Source organism: Monomorium pharaonis, chromosome 4 (assembly GCF_013373865.1).
Source record: "Monomorium pharaonis isolate MP-MQ-018 chromosome 4, ASM1337386v2, whole genome shotgun sequence".
NCBI lineage: Eukaryota > Metazoa > Arthropoda > Insecta > Hymenoptera > Formicidae > Monomorium > Monomorium pharaonis.
The window spans coordinates 13,344,873-13,359,052 of record NC_050470.1 but is presented as its reverse complement, the minus strand read 5'-3'; the positions used below and the strand labels follow the sequence as shown (position 1 = coordinate 13,359,052).

At 30.3% G+C, this 14,180-nt stretch overlaps 1 protein-coding gene across 1 annotated transcript in view; it reads left to right on the top strand.

Moving 5' to 3' along the window:
* Positions 1 to 1,943: 1,943 nt before the first annotated feature.
* The window catches only part of LOC105839536, a 206,014-nt gene continuing 193,777 nt past the window's right edge, over positions 1,944 to 14,180 (top strand). The window contains exon 1 of the mRNA XM_036286416.1: positions 1,944 to 2,002. The gene's annotated coding sequence lies outside the window, so the exon portion shown is untranslated. The remainder of the gene's footprint in view (positions 2,003 to 14,180) is intronic.

Genomic DNA, 14,180 nt, shown 5'->3' with positions numbered 1-14,180 from the left:
AATTATATGATTCTGGCATCGTGGACTAAAAGTAAAAAAATTGAAATCTAAAAATTTTTACGTATAAAAGGTAAAAAATCTTCTTTACCTTTTATACGTAAAAAACGTAAACGCGAAACTTTAAACGCGTTTTTCTCGAAACTGTATTTTTCAAATTAGCTTGCAGTATAACTTTAACAATTTTGGTTCAATTTACTTAAAATTTTAACAGTAGCTTTAAAACTTTGTTATGAACCGTTTTTTACATCACACAAATTTTTACCTGAAAAAACTATTTTGATTTTAAACGTTGGCCATTGTTTCAAAAAACAATATTTTTTAAATTTTCTACGTGGTTTACTAGATAATTGAATGTAGATTAAAAAAAATTTTTTTGTTTATAGGTCAACAATTAAAGTCGCTAGCCTACAAGCCCTAAAGCCCCTTAAAAAATGTTTTCTTATAATAATCTTCTAATCTACAATAATTCCTGCGCTGCCATTTTTAAATAAAATATTATTACAATTTTTTTTAAAGTTTAATATGCATATTAAAAAGTACATGCACTCGTTTTAATATAAAAAATTTTTCTGACATGAAAAAGAAAAGAATATGTACCTCATTTTCGTGCCGCTACAGTGGTGTAACTCCTTAACAGTAACTGTAAAAATTATTCATTTACAATTAGAGTTAAGGATCAATAATTGTCAAAAATATAAGATTATTATTTTTAAATTCTCACCTCAGGTGGCTAATTATTATGTTATGATATGTCTTTCGGTGACAGCCTCAACTAATACATAAAAAAACTTAAGCAGTGAGACGTAAGCAATAATGAAATTAATAATAAAATGTTTAATTTACTGCAGTTTACGTTATTACAATCTCGATTTTAATAGATTCGCTTATCACTGTTAAATATTTTTGTATGTGCCATTATCATAAAAAGCTTGCAATTTTTAAAATTCAATAACTTTTTAATATTATTAAAAAAACATCCTTAACTTCAATTACTATCAAAAACTCAAGTTGTGACTGGTATAATTTAAACATTAAAGCAACATTTTATACATTATGATAAATATTGCTTTTGTTGCCAAATCTTCTAATCTACAATTTTTCTTATAAATTAAAAGGAAATTTTGTTTATTGCAATAGAATTCCATTTATTTAAAAGTGTCGGAAAATAATATAGTTTTCTAAATAATTATTTACACATTATACATATCAGGATGGAAAATATTCATTATTATTATATGACTACTGATATATTCAATTAATATTACATATAAACATATTAGACATGAAGCCTTTATGAAGAAGAAATAATCAATATTGTTCCGTATTAATAAAATAAATTTGGCATAGAAAATATTTCATATGTTAAGGTACAGAAGATATGAATTTATTCCAGACTAAAAAAAAGCTATCTCGGTACAAACTTATAAGATCAAAAAAAAATATTTTATTAAAAAATGTCTATGCATATTTATTTGTTCTTTTTTCAGATTCCACTTTGAAAATCATAACGCCCAAAATTTCTGGCCAGCCCTGGTTTTCATAGAAAATGTTGTTTCCCCTTCTGCGTTTTCCATTTATGCCACTTCCACTCAGTTTCTCGTACATACGAGCACACACATACAAGTATACACATATATATAGTACGTCATCCCCCACTTCAGGAACCTCACCCATGGTATCTTACCCCTGCCATCCCTACAAGCTACTGCGGTCCGCTGAATGATCAAAAGTGGGGGAGTCCCTTTTAGCTGCCCACGCAATCAATAGCAAGGCCTGCCACTTCTACTGAATGGACTTGGCGCGCCCGTCATACCCTTCGTCGCCCCTAACCCCCTTCTCTATATTGATTACTACGTAGAGGGTGAGTCGGCGCGCGAGGGCATGCGGGGTGTCGCTCTATCGACCGGGCCAGCTGTATTACTGTTCATTCATAAATTTACGGTTTTCACTCGTGATATTGCCGCTGGTTAACTTTACGTTGCCAAAAAAGCTCGACATATCGGTAAGTGAAACTTCACAGATTATTTTGATAAACATTTGTTAATATTAATTAAAATGTCTATTAATGAATATTTGTTATGAAAACAGATTAACTGATTAATATCGTGCTGTTAGCATGATAAATTAATTAAGATTTATACTTTTATTTAACCAATTTCCTATCTGAACCAATTTTTATCTTTGAAAAGAAACAGAATTGATTAAATTTCAATAAATTTTATTAACTAATATTTACGCGAGAGCGTTATGTATGCCATGCGGCTTACACATATACATACATATACATACAGAGTATGCGTATAGGTAAAAATGTCTTGTCACAACGATGCAAGATCCGAGCACTTATTCCACCGTGGCATTTATAGGGCAGTCAGTAGTCACGTCGCTACGTCGGCGTCACTGAAAACGTATAGTAACGGGCGAGTGAATGAAATCAGAAAGTAGTTCACACATTCTGAACTACAAACTTCTACTCATTTCGACTGAATTTCAACCGGTCTATTAACTTTCCTGATCTCCTACAATTTCAATTAACGCGGTCTTTTCTCCCGTGGAAGCAGAAATTTTTACTTTTAATTCAATTTACCATTTAATTCCATTCGCGGAGTGTTACTGTACGTTGACATAAGCCTTCGGAGTAGAGCTTATCTGTTTAATACTTTCAACGAATTGACTAAATCTCTTTCTGGGAAATCCGAGCAAGAAGCACAATCTTTATTCCAAGTCGGGGAATTACACGATGCAAAAATGATGAAACTAACATGTAATCTGTTCTTTATATGCTCTTATGAAAAATTTAGAGCATTTGTAATATTATAAATATATAACCTATGTAAACAGATTGCGAAATGTCTTTTTATAAAATTTTGTTTTATAGAGTGCGCCCATGTGTTCAAATTATGAAATATTCTACAATGTGGCTAAGAATTTTAGTCATTTTATAAAACGCCAACAAGCGATCCGCCAAGTTGTCAACAATGCAAACAATTTGTATAGATACTTACGCATTATACAAGATTCTAACTGGTTCATTTTAGTTGTTTCGCGTGAAAAGTAAAAAATCCATATAGAACAGATAACACGTGGGCGGTGTGCAGAGGGAGGGCAACGCCCTTTATCCTACATCTTTATTTAAAAAAAATGATAACATAACTCCATGTACGTAACAATGTAAAAACAGTCTTGACTGTCCTATTTGTTTTTTTATTTATCCTATTATATCATACAACAATATCATTAAAATGAAAACATCTGGAATGAGCGCGTTATTGTTTAGAGAGAGAAAGAGAGAGGAGGAGGAGCGGGGGGGGGAGATAACATTGTATAATAGTGTTTTATAAAAAAAAAAACAACAAAATTTTTAGCTACATGGTAAAGTACTTTGTATTTCAGTATGATTTGAGAATATGGTCCGCACCGTATAAAATGCCTAGACATTCTATAAAAAAAAATAAAATATTATTTTTTGATTATTAATTTAATATTTTTTTTATATATCAGGATGGTATGCTTATACATTAAGAAAAAAGGTAAAAAAAGTTCCAAGTACTAATTTTGTTTAGATATCATGCAGTAGTGTTATACTTTATTTACTTGAAACAAGTAATATTTAATATAAACATAAATGTAAAATTGAAGAACAAGTATATTTTAATTCTGTACATATTACTTATTGCAATTTACATGCTACAAATGTTTGATATATAAATTTATAAAATACTTAAAATAAGTAATATTTACTAAATAAAAATGTATGCTTTTTTGTTCGTTTACACATATGTTTATTTTAAATAATTGTTATTATATTATTTGGATTTATGTAACATAATGACATTTATCTTAATTCTTTCGTGCCTGACTTTCTATGACTACTGTTTTTGTATGATTCACATGTTATTATAGGTTTTTCGGGTCGTTGATTACAAATCCGCAACTAAAATTTTAAAATTAAAAAATTTTTTTTAATTCTAAAATTTTTTAAATTCCACGAAATACGAATAAAAGTAAAGATCTAAGAAATAAGTGATTTCAATAAAATTAAAGAAACATTAACATATTCGCCATTGTCGATTTTGAAATTTCGACTATGGATTCATAATTAGCAACCTCGAAACTTTCAAGAAATTAGTTTTGTTCCAATTAAACCAAATCCATTTTTTGTCTGCCATATTGAATCCGCCATTTTAAATATTGAAATTTTTACTACGGATTCGTAATCTGCGACCACGAAAACCCTTAAAAAATGAGGTTTGGTCTAATTGAACCAGATTTCAGAAAGATATATATATCTCTTTTTTTATCCCAACTTTATTAATATTTAAGGGAGTATATACATGGAAGGGATAAAACCTACCAAATTGGTAATATTTTTCTTCAATAGTTCTTGATATTTTCAGTCATATAAATTCAAAAATTGATATCTTTCGTCAGAAAAAAGAACAATAGGTCCTTTTTCTGACGAAAGATATAAATTTCTGAATGTTTCGGACGTATACGTTCCACCAGGCACAAAGAGGTTAAAGAAACACACGCGCGCACGCATGCAGTACAGGGATATTTTCGAGAAAAAATTGTAAAAGGCACTTTTATTGTAGATTCTTATTTGGAAGAATCATACAAACATTAAACAAAAATGTAACTCGCAAAAAGTTGGGAATTATTGTGTAAACAAAGAAAGAAAGTGAACATTTTCGTCTTTTGCCAATAAAAAGAAAGTTGTTATTGTTAGCAAAAAACAAAAAATATGAGTTTATAGGTATTTAAAATATTTATTAAAAAAGCCGTCGAAGGTTGCAATTGATTTACTATTTAAGAAGAAAAAAATCAAAACAGCTAAAATTTCTCTTTTCTTCAATTGTTAATAACTAATAAATAAGTGGTGGTGAATTCTTGTAATGGGTTTAAATAACTACTTTCTAAAAGTTTTAAAAATTTTAGCCCGAAAAATTCATAACTCTTAGCGCACAGCTAATTGTTATTTAAAAAGATATTTTTTTTGAAACGTTATTTTATAGCGTGGAGCTATCATGCATGATTTTGCGAGGGTGCGTTTTACTCCTTAAGAGTTTTCCACATGCACTTGAAAGCTAAGTGGAATTTTTATATTAAATTGTTTAAAAAGAGCTTCAAACAGAAAGATTTATTTTTTCTCATAAACAAATTAAACAGCTGCTTGTATTTTCATTATATTGAAAAACTAAATTGGTCATTCAATTACTGCTATTTTTTTGCATTAAAAAAAATTTATATGTTTATTAAGACCGGAGATAATGCTTTTTTGTTTTAAATCACTGGTGACGTTTGTTAATAATATTAAGAGCTGAAATTTAACTGTGGTGTAGAGGAAAGCTAAAATTTTTATGTTTTATTTACGAGAGCAACTGATGATAAATTCCGCTGAAAAAAACATTAAAATGTAAATATTTTTTAATGCTTGACCGAGAGACCGGATGGCGCACGCACATCATAAGTTCAGCACGCGCATCATGGGTTCAGCACGCGCGCGGATTCACGCTGTTATATCTAGTGCGGCAGGAAAAAAATCGCTTTTTTTAAACAACTAATAGACGGAATAAGATGATTTCCTTATTAAAAAATTTTTTATTAACAAAAATTTTTTTTATTTTTTAAAAAACAGTTATGATTATATATCTATAACAAAAATATTTTTCAAATTATTTATTATAAAAAAATAAGTAATTTTATTATAATCTTAATGTCTACTAATTTACAAAATAATTTCGCATTTACATAGTATAACATATTGTATATAATTGGGATATTGTTAGTACAATCGACTGCATTTTGTACATTTTATACATAGATTTTCTATATCGATCTATATTTTGTTAATAAAAAAATTTTTGTTAATAAAAAAATTATCTCATTCCGTCTACTAGTTGCTGAGAAGAAGCGAGTCTTTCCTGTTGCGTCAGATATAGCAACGCGGACTCGCGCGCGAGCTGAACCTATGATGCGCATGCGCCATTCGGTCTCTCGATCAAGTATTAAAAAACACTTACATTTTAATGTTTGTTTCAGAATTTGTCACTAGTTGCTTTTGTAAATAAAAATTTCAGTTTTTAATATTATTAACAAACGTCACAGTGATTTAAAACAAAGCATTACATCCGGTAATAAACATAGAATAAATTACTTTTTTTAATGCAGAAAAATAGCAGTAATTGAATGATTTAGTTTTTGAATATAATGGAAATACAAGCAGCTGTTTAATTTGTTTATAAGAAAAACTAAATCTTTCTGTTTGAAGCCCTTTTTAAAGCATTTAATATAAAAATTTCACTTAGCTTTCAAGTGCATGTGGAAAACTCTTAAGGAGTAAAACGCACCCTCGCAAAATCATGCATGATAGCTCCACGCTATAAAATAACGTTGCAAAAAAAGCATCTTTTTAAATAATTAGCTGTGCGCTAAGAGTTATGAATTTTTCGGGCTAAAATTTTCAAGACTTTTAGAAAGTAGCTATTTAAGCCCATTATAAAAATTTATTACCATTTATTTATTAGTTATTAACAATTAAAGAAAAGGCAAATTTTAGCTGTTTTGATTTTTTTCTTTTTAAATAGTAAACCAATTGCAACCTTCGACGGCTCATTTAATAAATTTTTTAAATACCTATAAGCTTATTTTTTTGTGTCTTGCTAATAATAACGAATTTCTTTTTATTGGCAAAAAACGAAAATTTTTACTTTCTTTCATTGTTTACACATTAATTCCTAACTTTTTCCGAGTTGCATTTTTGTTTAATATGCTCGTATGATTCTTCCGAATAAGAATCTGCAATAAAAGTGCCTCTTACAATTTTTTCTCGAAACAATGGTTTTTGAATCTAATATCCCTGTACGACACACACACACACACATCGCTTAAAAAAATTTTTTTTAAAAAGTAATTTTTGGGAGCGTCCTAAATGTGCACAGTAATAAACGGACACAGCAGGCCGAGTGAAACGGACACAGTAACAAACGGACACTGTAACAAACAGACTTACCACAAGGGTTGCAACTTTTCAGGGTACCCCTACTGATGGGGTGGGTGCGGGAGGGGGAGCGAAGCCCCCCTTGCACTCTCGTGTGTGTGTGTGTGTGTGTGTGTGTGTGTGTGTGTGTGTGTGTGTGTGTGTGTGTGTGTGTGTGTAAGTGTGCAAAGCATTCTCTGTACCACATGGATTTGCGACTGTGTCCGTTTCATACTGTGCCTGTTTGTTACCGTGTCCGTTTCGCATTATGTCCGTTTGTTACTAGAATCGTTTGATCTATGTCCGTATGTTACTGTGTCCGTTTATTACTGTGCGCATCTGGGATTTACTTTAATTTTTGGGGTAATTAAGGAGGTCGTTCCCTGTAAACGGCCAAAATAGGCAATTTTAAGAAATTTTTTAAAAGAAAAGTTTTACATCAAATGGTTTTATTTGTTCAAAACGTTGTGTCGCTTACCGTCTCTCAAAGAGATCTGAAACAAATAAACAAACATTCTTTTTATCTATATGACCATAGTTTCTAAATGAATGTAAAGAACATTTAAAAAATGAATATTAACAAAATAGCGGCACAAAAAGATTTTTTAAATTTTTGCTAAAAAATTTCGCCTTATTTGTTTAAAAAAAGACGTAAAATTAATTTTTTTTGTAAAACTCTTATATTCATCTAAAAGCTATGGTCATGTAGATAAAAAAATTTTTTGTTTATTTGTTTCAGACCACTTCGAAGAACGTTAAACAGCACACCGTTTTGAACGAATGAAAAACGGTTTCTACAATATGTATTAGTATACATATCGATTATTACGGAACAAAAGTTTTGTATTCATTATAAATGTCGAATGATAATACTGTATAGTTTCAAAACATTTGGCGTAATACTTTTATTTTTTAAAATTTCTAAAAAGTTGCCTATTTTTTTGGCCGTTTACAGGGAACAATCTTCTTAATGTTTGATAGTGAGAAAACTACCCAGGTAGCAAGGTGACGTTAATACGACGTCAATAATTCGTCATTTAAGGTCGCAGACGTCATGTTACCAAATTAAGACGTAATAGTAACGTCATTTTTTGACCTATTAATTACGTCAGTCATTTATCCATCCTACAACGTATTTCCGACGTCATATTCTTGACTAATTAATAACGTCAGTTAATTGATCATTTTACGACATATTAATAAGATTTTATTAGTGACTAATTACTGACGTTAACTATAATTCTTTGTAATAATTGACGATTTGACCTCAAATGACAAATTATTGAGGTCTAGTGGACGACACCTTGCTACCTATAACTATCATTATTTAAAGATTGGTTAATAAACAACATTATTAAATTAATATAATATTAATATTATCAATATTTTAGAATCATTCCAGGCAGCACATAATATTTATGATAAATATTTATTAATATTTATTAATATTTATTTTTTCAAAATATTATATAAATATTTTACACATATTTTATATATACGAAGAAAAAAATCTTTATTCGACATATTAAAATATAGATTAAATATTTTATATAATATTTATGGTAAATAAAAGATAAAGATTTGTATAAGTAATATTTTGTAAATTTTATAAATATTTCATAAATATTTTTATAATATTTATGATAAATCTTTATGATTTGTCAAATATAAGACCACAAAAATATTTATAAAATATTTGGATAAATATTTATAAAATATTTAAATAAATATTATAAATATTTTATAAATATTTTATAAATATTGCGTTTTGTCTGAGGTATAATTTAGCTTTATCAAAAGAACAGAGCAAAAACATATTTCTATAAGTTATTCCACATGTTATTTTGCATATGTAAAAATCAGGAAAAAAACTGTAAATTTATATTTATTTATAAAAATATTAGTTAATTACAAGTTTCTCGCATCTATTGAACTGATCTATAACAAATATGTATTCATGATCATCAAGTGTTCATGGATCATCACAAAGGGCTAGGTAGCGTACGATCTTCGAAGTCAAGCAACGTCGACGGCGGTTCAGAGTTGGATGGGTGACCGCGGGGAAGTTAGGCAATTCCAAATGTGACTATGGTGTGGTGGGTCGCGTGATGCTTGTTGAGAAACAACGTAGATTTTTTTTACATTATAATTATGTTATTTTGATATTTTCATAATGCAAGTACTGCATATATAGGACATGTACCCGAAATATTTTCTAAAACGTCAAAATAACGGCTTTTACTACCTGGGATAGTCATAAAAATGACGTTAAAATGTCGTCTTTATTAAATGTAATCTAAAAACCTATGTTTTGTCATAAAAATAACAATAAAATACCGTCAAATGTACGATACTAGCTTCTTGAAAATGACGTCAATAATATGAAAATAATGACGTATTTTTGACGTCAATATATGACGTCGTTAAGATGAGACAAATGTGCGTCAGTTTTACGACATTTAGACGTCATTTTATCTCGACATTATGACGTCTGGTTCGTCATAAAATGACCAAAAAATGCCGTCAATTAGACGTCACCTTGCTACCTGGGTAAACAGTGTCGCGGAAAAACGGCGCACATAAATAATTGCTTCTGAACACGTACTTCACGGTAATTAATATGTAGGATTAACAAAGCCATAGATAAGCGTAATAGATAGACGATTGCCTTTAGCACCAAAAACGTAAGAGGGAGAATTTTTTAGGGCAATGGCGACGTATCTTACCGGAAATTTTGACATTTTGGATTTTGATATCGCGATATCTCTGCTCGTAGAACGTGTAGAGAAAAAATAAGAACAGTTTTTCTCATAGAAATAAAATCCAAGCTTTCGATTGAGCTTAGTAGAACTCGAACGGTTTAGTCGTTATCCAGATGTGATAATCTCATATATTCACAAGTTGTGTATTTGCGTATAATACACGGTTAGTCTCGCTGCGTGTTTACTTGGCGCGAGACACTACCGTGTCTCTTGATGTATTATTTATACAATTTGTACTATGTGTTTTTTTGGTACTTGAATAAATTTTTGCCGTTTTTCTTTATTAAATAAAAATTTTTTGTTTGTATAGAAAAATAAAAAATTTATGTTTAACCTTCTGCCTACACATTGCCATTTTTCTTTCAATTTCTACATACATGGGTTACACTAACCCGCAAATTTCGTTGATATATATTTCCAAATGTATTTAATGTATTTAAATTTTAACTTTATTTTTTTAATTAAAAGAAAAAATCTCAAAATTATGACCGTGATTGTTAAAATATCACAGGTAAAAAAAAATGTTACTTGAAAAAATGAAGAAACAATAAAAAATTTTTGCAAAAAAAGTTATTTTTTTTAAACGCCTGTATTTTTTAAAAAAAAAGATAAAGTAGTTAAGTCGGATATCAATAGAAAACTGAAAAGTTGTATTTTAAAAATCCGTGGCCAGTTTTTTTTCGATTTTGTTCAAAAAATATATTTGTTGATGTGAATTTAGTAAAAATTAATTGTAGTCTAAACACATGTAATAGTAAAAAAAATAGTAATATTTATTAGAAAAACAATTATTATAAAATTGTTTAATATAAAAATATTTATTACAACAAAATTTACTTATTACAAAGTAATTTTTTAATTTGTAATGCTACAATAAAACGTCGGTGAGGCATCATGTCGCCTACGTGCTCTTCTGTATAATTAATCAATATTTTTATATATAAGTTGCAATATGTATGAGTACTGCATGCATAAATAATACTTAATTAACAAAAAAGATCACGTCCTGGTACAGCGTTGCGTCGATGTTTCGCAAACGTTGCAGTTTGCATCATCAGGGCTAAGAGTTCTGATACTGAGCTCTCTTGGATTGTAACCGTCCTTATGTACCTCTTGTCCTGGAGGTAGGGATGAGGGTGAGGGGAGGGGGCGGAGTTGTTTGTCCAATAATAGCACAGTTCATTGGGCTACTATTGGTCAATTGTCTTAATACAATATTGGCTTACTATTTGCGAATTAATATGTGCTGTTCGAAAATGTTTTTAATTGATCAATTACTCACTCGGTAGTCCGAGTTGAAAAAACAGCTTTTAAACTCTCGGTAATGGCTGTTCCAACTTTTTACCATGGGAAATGAATTACCGACTGCAACCTTAGTACACACATGTACGACATATGTATGTACACAAGCCGTACATATGTGTATTAAGGTTGCAACCTTAATATTAAGATAGATCAGTTTTTTAATTTTAAAGAATTTATAATAGTAGTAGTAGTAGTAGTAGTTTAATTCTTGATTCCTGTCAGTGTTAGAACTTCTTACATAATCCTTAATCATTACCTTATATCTATCTTACATTTCTTCTTTTACATCAAGGCGTATTTTCACTTTCTCCATTTCATTTATTCTTCCTCACTTTTTCTCCCCCTTTTCCATCCCTTCTCCCGCCTTTTCTTTTCCATCAGCCTCATCTACCATTCTTCCTCCCTTTTCTTTCCCAATACCTTTTCTACCTTTTCCTGCCAATTCCTTCTTCCTTCTACTCCTCAATTTTTACACCTCTCCCATACATCTTTATCTCTCTTCCACATAGTCTGCACATCTTATCCTCTTCCTCTCTCTTTTCCCAGTATCTACTCTCTTTCATCTCATTCTTCAATCTAAATCTCGCTACTCTCCGCCATCTACTTTCCCTCAACCTTTTTTTAAATATCCTGGAATTTTCACCCCTTTTATTTCTTTGTACCATCTATTATACCTTGAATCCTTTATCTTCTCCCATCTATCTCTTCTCTACTTCTCTTTTTCTTCCCTTTCCCATTCCCTAAACCAGCCATTTTCCTTCTTTCTTCTTTTTTCCATTTTTTCTACTCCTAAACCTCTATTCTGAAAAATTCTTTTCTCTCTTCCCCCCAACCCGCTTTTATCCTTCCTTTACTCCGTTTTTTTTTCATTTCATCCAGACACTTCCTTGTTAGGACACTTTCTCTTCCTTTCTTCAGTCTCTCCTCAAAGCTCCACGCCTTTCTTCCCGCTCTTCCCTCCAGCTTGTCCCTCTGTAGCTCCTCTCTTACTAAATATCCCGGTGTCCTTTTTACTCCTAAAAGCCACCTTAGATACCTTTCTTCTATTCCCTCAATCTTTTTCCTCTCCTTCTACCCTCAAATTTCCACCCCATAACACGCCACCGTCCATACTAGCCTATCGAAAAGTCACAATCTTCCCCAAATTTCCTATTCCCTATCTCTCATATTTGCTCCATTTCTGCTACTCTCCTTCTGATTCTCTCTCTTACATGCGCCTATTGTCCTCCATTCCTCTAGTACATACCCTAAGTATGTGAATTCTCTTACTGTTTCCATCTTCTTCTCTCTCCATCTCCAATCAACCTTCTTCAATCTTCTTCTCCCTCCCTTCTAAAACTCATTACGTTGGTCTTGTTCACATTTAATTTTAGTTTCTTATCATCCAGATAATCCGCCAATTTTTCTATCATGCTCCGTATTTCCTCTTTCTCCTTTATTAACAATATTATGTTGTCCGCGTAAGCAAAATAAAGAATTTATAATAATCATAACAATAATAATAATAAACAAATGACATGCATTTGTTCACCTGTGTGCAAAATGTTTATAGATGTCTGCAATAACAAGAAGCTTCTTTTCAACTCGTAGCTGATAATGTAATTAAGTGTTAAATAGTGTATTGTCACAAGTATTGCTCTCTTGTAAACATGTACCCAAGTTGAAAAAAAAGTCATTTAAAAGTCAAGATAACATCAAAATGTAGTCATTTCTAAAAAATTAAAATGATGTCATAAACTTTTTATTGAATAATAATATGACTTTTATATGACTATATTTTGACTTTTTAATGACTTTCGCCGATAAAACTCAAATTGCTTGTGTATACAAAATTATTAAAATTTTGTGTATTGTAGACAATATTTACCGGATCCATGATGTAACGGCTTTACTTATAAGTAACACTACCCAAATGCAACACGCCGATTTTCTTAAAACTTTATACACACGTAGTACATTGAAAAATATTAGACACGTGTTTTTTTATTTTGGCTAACAAGGCGTTTTAAGATAAGAAAACGCATTCAAAAATTTAACACTCCATAGCACAATGACAACTAATACTACTCCTAAGCGTCGTGCGTTTTCTTACAGTTTTTAATACATTACTTTATTATAATTTATTGTTTTTGAGATCGCTAATTACGATTTTGATATTAGTTTTACGAGAATTTAGAATAACAGATTTAAAATAACAGATCGAAGTCGCAGAAGTTTCAAAAATTGTATTCAAAATCAGTTTCGAAGAAGTTTTGAATTTACCATTTTTTATCCGCCACGCCTAGATTGGTATAACTTATGCCAAAACCGCAATTATGAGTCTAAAAAACTTTGAAACCGATTTTGAATAAAATTTTTGAAACTTCTGCGACTTTGGTTTACTATTTTAAATCTGTAATTTTGAATCTCGTAAAATTAATACCAAAATCGTAGCGATCTCAAAAACATTCAAACAATAAAATTAAATAAAGTAATGTGGTAAAAGTTGCAAGAGAACAACGCTCAGGAGTAGCGTTAGTTATCATTGTTGTGCTAAGGAGCGCCCTAGATGCGCACAGAGTAAAATGGACACCACCAATCAGACTACTACTTTAGTTAAAGTTAGGATAAATTTATACAGTTTGATTGGTGATGTCCGTTTTACACTGTGCGCATCTGAGACTCACTCTTAGGACTACTATAGGATGTTAAATTTTCGAATGCGTTTTCTAATCTTAAAACACCTTGTTAGCCAAAATAAAAAAACACTTGTTTAATACTTTTCATTGTACTACGTACAATGAAATTGTACATTGTACATTGTACAAAGTTTCAAGAAGATTGGCGTATTGCACTCGAGTAGTGTTACTTGTTAGTCGATGCAATTAATTGCAATGTGAAGTTATGAACATTTACACACATTTATATTTGCATTCACATATGTATTCGGAGGCACATATATTGAGGAAAAATTCTATGTCGCATGAGAAAAACTGTTTGATCTCCATTATAGTTTGCACATTAAACATAATTTTGCTCAACTCGGTTCATAAACATTCGTACGTGAACAGACACGACATTTGGATTTTAAATTTATATATTATTATATTTAAATTCAAGTATGAATGTTGGAAGTAGACTAAAATTAAATTGTC